Below are 6,233 nucleotides of genomic sequence, written 5' to 3'. Positions count from 1 at the left end.
ACGTACAGACATACAAGACAGACACGTCTTCACTTGGTAACAGTACTTTATTGAGTGTCTCGTTCATTAACATAGGTCATACAATAGAGGGCTCACTACATCCCCCGTTCTTTAGCTAAGTCTATTGCTGCAGAGAAATTATTGTTTATCATTCAGATAACTTCTAGTATTAATAGTAGCGTTCTTTTATACCTCAATACAATAACTTTAACTTTTTTTTTTTTTTTTTTTTTTTTTTTTAAACTAATTTACAAATAGTGCATATTATGATTATACAGTGATTGTGTCCAAGTTGGTCTAAACGGATATTATGGGTTATGGTTTCAACTTTTATGAATACATTGATGTATTAGAAATTACTTAAGGTACATAGTCCTTCAGATATGTTGGTGATTTTATCTTGCGTCCCGATCTCGTATGCTTCGGTGTCACAGTTTCAGTTGTGTTTCGCTGAATCGGCATGCTTTTGTTTTCGCGTTGCGCTTGCTGACTAGTTTCCTTTCGCTCATCGCTTACTCGTTTGGATGTTGATTTACTAGTCCTTTTCTCTACGTTCTCGTTTCGCGGTTCGCTTTCGGTTGAAGTTTGTCCTGTATTTGTGATGTGATTGGGTGGTTCCTCTTGTGTTTTCCTTAAATGTACACGGTTTCTCCTGTACATTCCTTGTTGCGTTTCTACGTGGTAGGATCTTTCATCTAATCGCTTCGCTACCAACGCCTTTTCCCAATGCTTGTTTCCTCTGACCAACGGTTTCATTCTAACAATGTCTCCTTCTTCTAGTGGTTTCATATCTTTTGCTCTGCGATCATACACTTCCTTCATTTTAGCTTGTTTATGGTGCATGTTGTGTGATTCGTCGTGCACTCGCGGTTTTAGAAGTGTTGCCGTGGTTGGTAGGAGAGTGCGTGTTCTCCTATTCATCAATCGTTGTGCCGGACTCGTTTCTAGACCTTGTGTCGGGGTGTTACGATGGTCTAATATCGCTATGTGTACATCGCTTCCGGCTTTGAGTGATTTTGTGATTATGCGTTTCGCTGTTTTGACGGCGGACTCCGCTTTTCCATTAGCCTGACTGTTTCCTGGGCTACTTGTAAGGTGGTCGAAATCCCATTCTTTGGCGAATCGCTTGAATTGCTCAGATGTATACTGAGGTCCGTTATCGCTTACCACCTGTGATGGTGTTCCATAGCGCGCGAAATGTGCTTTTAATTTCTTAATCACTGTCACACTTGTTGTATTTGGTAGATAATCCACTTCCCAAAAATTGCTATGGTAGTCCACAGTTATTAAGTAATCTTTGCCGCTGATCGAGAATAAGTCTGTCGCGACTCTCTCCCATGGTCTTGTTGGCAATTCGTGTGGTATCAGCGTTTCTTTTTGTTGGGCTGTTTCCATTGATCTGCAAATTTCACACTTTGCAATCATTTGTTTAATTTCGCTCGCCATCTGTGGCCAAAATACGCTTTCTCTGGCTCTTCGTACGCAGCCTTCCTGTCCCAGGTGGGAAGCATGTATGTGTTCTTTAATTTGTTCTCTTAGTTTGTCTGGTATGACGATTCGTTGTCCCCTGAAAATCAAACCATCTTGTATGATTAGTTCATCGGCATGACTGAAGTATGGCAATATTTGCTCAGGGACTTCCCGTCTTTGTGTTGGCCATCCTTTGAGTATGATTTCTTTTAACAGTTGTAGTGTTTCGTCCTGGTCTGTCTCCTGCTTAATTTGCGCAAGACGTTCTTTACTCGCTGGTAAGTATTGGATTACATTTACCTCTTTCATGATGGCTTTTTCCGTCGGGTCGACAGCTCTTGACAACGTATCCGCGATGTACATGGTGTTGCCCGGGGCGTGCGAAATGTCATAGTCGTACTGTTGCACCCGCAATAGCATTCCTTGTAGGCGCTTCGGTGCCTTCACCAATGGTTTCTTTATTATCGCTTCTAACGGCTTGTGATCGCTGATTACCTTGGTGTGTCGTCCAAAAGTGTATTGGTTGAAATGTTCTAACGAGTATGCAACTGCTAGCATTTCTTTCTCAATCGCAGCGTAGCGTTTCTCAGTTTCTGTAAGCGCTCTACTTGAGTAGGCTATAGGTTTTCCATGCTGTAAAAGAGCTGATCCGATGCCAATACCGCTTGCGTCGCATTGAATGACTAACTCGCTGTTCGGGTCATAATACGCTAACACTGGTGATTTAGTTATTAGGGCTTTCACTTTGTCGACCGCGTTTTGTTGTGGTGGTCCCCATTGCCACTCTACGTCCATACGCGTTAATTGTCTCAGTGGTTCTAAGATGTCTGACAAAGTTGGTAAGTATCTACTTAAGTAGTTGATGAAACCAATAAACCTCCTAACATCATTTAAATTCTGTGGTGTTGGCATGTTTAGTACAGCCTTGATTTTGTTGTCATCTGGCTTTAAACCTTGTCTTGTGACCTTGTGACCCAGAAAAGTTATCTGTGGTTCACGGAATGTGGACTTATCCTTATTTAACTTAATGTTTAGTTGCTGGCACCGCTCTAGCAATAATTTTAAGTGTTCATCATGGTTTTGAAGCGCAGCTTCATCTGTTTCACCCTTACCATAAACAATTATATCATCGGCCACGCAAATTATCCCCTCTAGCCCTTCTAAGGCTGTGTGTAATCGGCTTTGAAATAGTTCAGATGATGTACATAGGCCAAATGGCAATCGATTCCATTGGAATCTGCCAAATGGAGTATTAAAACAGGTAAGTTCTCTCGATTTGTGATCTAGTTGTATTTGCCAAAAAGCTTCACTCAGATCCAGTTTCGAGAATATTTTGGCATCATTCAGTTTTGGTAATACATCATCAATAACTGGTAGCTGATAATGAGCTCGTTTTAAGGCTTTATTTAAGGGTCGGGGGTCAACACATATTCTTAGTTTGTTGTTAGCTTTAGTAGCGACAACCATCTGACTTACCCATTGTGTGGGGTGGTCGGGTGCTACTTTCTTGATTACCCCTCTTTGTTCCATTTTAGTTAGTTCGTCTTTTACTCTTTGTTTAATTGAGTGGGGAATTCTCCTCGCTGGAAGTACCGTAGGTTCAACATTTTCATCAATGTATAGGGTCGTTTCTCCAGGTAACCCTCCTAACTCCCCATTAAATACGTCATCATATTTACACTCAACATTTTCTTTCCCTATCTGGGTGACCTTTTTGAACTCGTGGTCATTGATAGTTATCAATTTCATGTGTTCACATGCTTTACAACCTAGTATTGGTTGTAGATCAGGTTGGTCTACAACTTTGAACTCTACCTGATATTTACATTTGTTCTTTGGATTTCTCAATTTTACATGGACTTTACCAACAACCTTTACTTTTGTCTTATTCCACATCTTTAAGATTGTGTTATCTGGCTGTATGTTATTAATGAGTTTCGTAGGTAGACTGTTCTTTGGGATGATGTTGACTTCTGCTCCATTGTCCAGTTGCAGGTCAATCGGTCGACCTTCCAAGGTCATGCGCGCATAAATTGCTGTTGTATTGACGTTGACCTCGACTACTCCGATTGTGTATTCATCTTCCGTTTCTACTTCAGACGAAGACGAATTAGCTATTTGGCTTACTTGGCGGTACCCTTTCTTTGGTTTTGAGGTTTTGGATCTGCAGCATGCAGCAAAATGGTTTGGTTTATCGCACTTGTCACATGTGCGTCCCCTCGCAGGGCACTGTTGATGACTTGCATTATAGCCACATTTTCCACATTTCTTCGTCGAGTCTGATTTATGTCCCTTGTAATGTGAGGGCGCTGTTTTATTATATCTTTTTGTTTTGTCAGTGTTGATTTTATGCACTTGGCTTTCGCCCTCCATCACCTTTAAACTTTCTTGGGATGTCTCATAATTGAGTGCAATGTTAATCGCTTTGTCAAGGGTTAGCTCATCTCCTACGTCAAGACATTTTTCTCTCACCTTGTGTTCTTTTGCTTTTACGACGATCGCGTCTCTCAACATTCTATCCTCGTCATCGTACTCACAACGCTTTATCAACACTCTTAAATCGGTTAGAAATTTGTTGAAAGACTCACCGTCTCTTTGCGCCCGTCCATGAAATTCTACGGTCGCTTTGATGACGTTCTTTTTCGGCCTAACATAAAGTTCAAACCTGTTAAAAACACCTGTTAGTGTATCACTTTCCGCTGGCGTGGCTGGCTGGTCGTCGATCGCCTCGATGGCTGGCGCCCAGTCTAGCGTGTCGAAAATTTCTCGGCCTCGATCCCCAAAGTATGTCATGAGGTAATTTACCTTCTGCAACTCGGTTTTCTCAGATAATTGGCCGTTAAATGTAAATTGACAATGCTGCCTGAACCTCTTGAATTCTTTGTACAGGTCTACAGATGCCCAGTCCATCTGGGGCGTCTTTGATTTCGTAGCCATAACACTGGAATGTTCGGTAATATAGGCTAGCAAACACCGCTTGTCACCATGTTGTGTTTCTCTATAATGACTCACACGTACAGACATACAAGACAGACACGTCTTCACTTGGTAACAGTACTTTATTGAGTGTCTCGTTCATTAACATAGGTCATACAATAGAGGGCTCACTACAAGGCCTACTAGGCCTAGCGCGCCTATAGGCTAGTCTAATCTGGTGGGGAACAGACGATCGGGACCACCGATCGCCTTACCAGTTGGTCCCGATCGTCCAGTATTTTCAGAACCACGTTGGTCCCGATCGTCTTACCAGTTGGTCCGATAGTCTTTTGTGTTATACAAAATAATGTCCCACATTTCATTCCTAGAGCTTAGGTGTCAACATGCTTTTCTTGCGTAAATTAAGATTTTAATTAAAAAGGTTAATTAGATTTTTCTAATTTTATCAAAATTTTCCCCTAATTAACACTACTGCTAGGGATAACGATGTAAAATTAAAAGTTAATATTTTTCAAACAAATTATACATTGCCTGTTAGTATTTTGTATCAATATTATAATAAAGAAAGAATTATGAAAATATGACTTGTAGTTTTCGAAATATAGGGTTTAAAACATCGTCGAAAATGATTGTTTTTAGCCACGAACGATGTAAACAAATTGCGCCCACAGTCGACAATTGTATGAACTAGTCATTTTTCGTAAAAATAATTAAATAAAATCACGGTTTTAAGTAATATAATTTGTATATCAACATTGTAAAATTCAATAAAATATGATATTACTTATTTATTATATAAAAAAAAGTGTTAATTTAACCTCATTCGAAGAATTTCAATGCATTATTTTCACGTGTAATTGGACAGGCCTTAGACCATGTGACTTCACGGCGCTCGCGAGAAAATTATTCCGCTGTGTGTTGATTCGCGTCAACCAAACAAAGGGCGAGAATCCAAAATCGTTCAACCATGAGACCTGCGGAGCGGTCTAATGCAGAGGTTTGATTGGCTTGCAATGACATCATACCACAAAATGGCGTTTTTGTAGTTGAGCCCCTCGGAATTTTCCAAAAATTATTTTAAAAATGGACAAAACGGATATTTTTCATGGTATATGGGTTGTTACTATGAAATATTCAAATCATAAAGGCCTCATATCGGGATAAAACTGTTTTTTTAGCACTTAAAATTAATATTTTTCTTAGTAACAAGCACATGGTATGTGGAACTATATTAACTTGGTGTAGGAATAAAAAACATTTTGAGGTCATAAGAGGCTCAACTACAAAAATAAGGTTGAAAATGGTAGGTCATTGAGTCTTCCGAGGGTTTCGTAGTAAACAAAAGCTATACGCGCTAGGCGATAACGATCTTTTAACCACTCTATTCACATTTTTGGTTGAATGAAATGGAAATAAAAAATACTTGATCTTATAGAATAATAGGTAAATAAATATTTACTCAAAAAGATATTTTCATGAATAATTTATTTTCAGAATAATTACCTAATGAAAAAGTGTTTACCAAAGTAAAAAAACACCGCGTCAATGACATTGCGCGCATAGTAACGTGCGCACTGTTTAATCGTGGTAATGAAAATGGAGTCAGCTCTCGGTATCCCTACTACTGCTGGTTTTAAGAATTTCTTACCAAATAATCTCGATTTATGAATAAATTAAATGTGATTGATTTTAATTGTTATTATTGTGTTGTATGTATTCCCGTATTTAATTTTTGCTCTATACAGTGTGATATAACTTGACTTCTCTCTCGCGACAAAATTAGTAGCACATGCGTGAAACCTGATTCGGTAATACATATTTTTCTG

This window comes from Antedon bifida, chromosome 3 (genome assembly GCF_963402885.1).
Source record: "Antedon bifida chromosome 3, ecAntBifi1.1, whole genome shotgun sequence".
Taxonomy (NCBI): Eukaryota; Metazoa; Echinodermata; class Crinoidea; order Comatulida; family Antedonidae; genus Antedon; species Antedon bifida.
The sequence above is the reverse complement of the archived record's forward strand: the minus strand, read 5'-3'. Positions refer to the sequence as shown.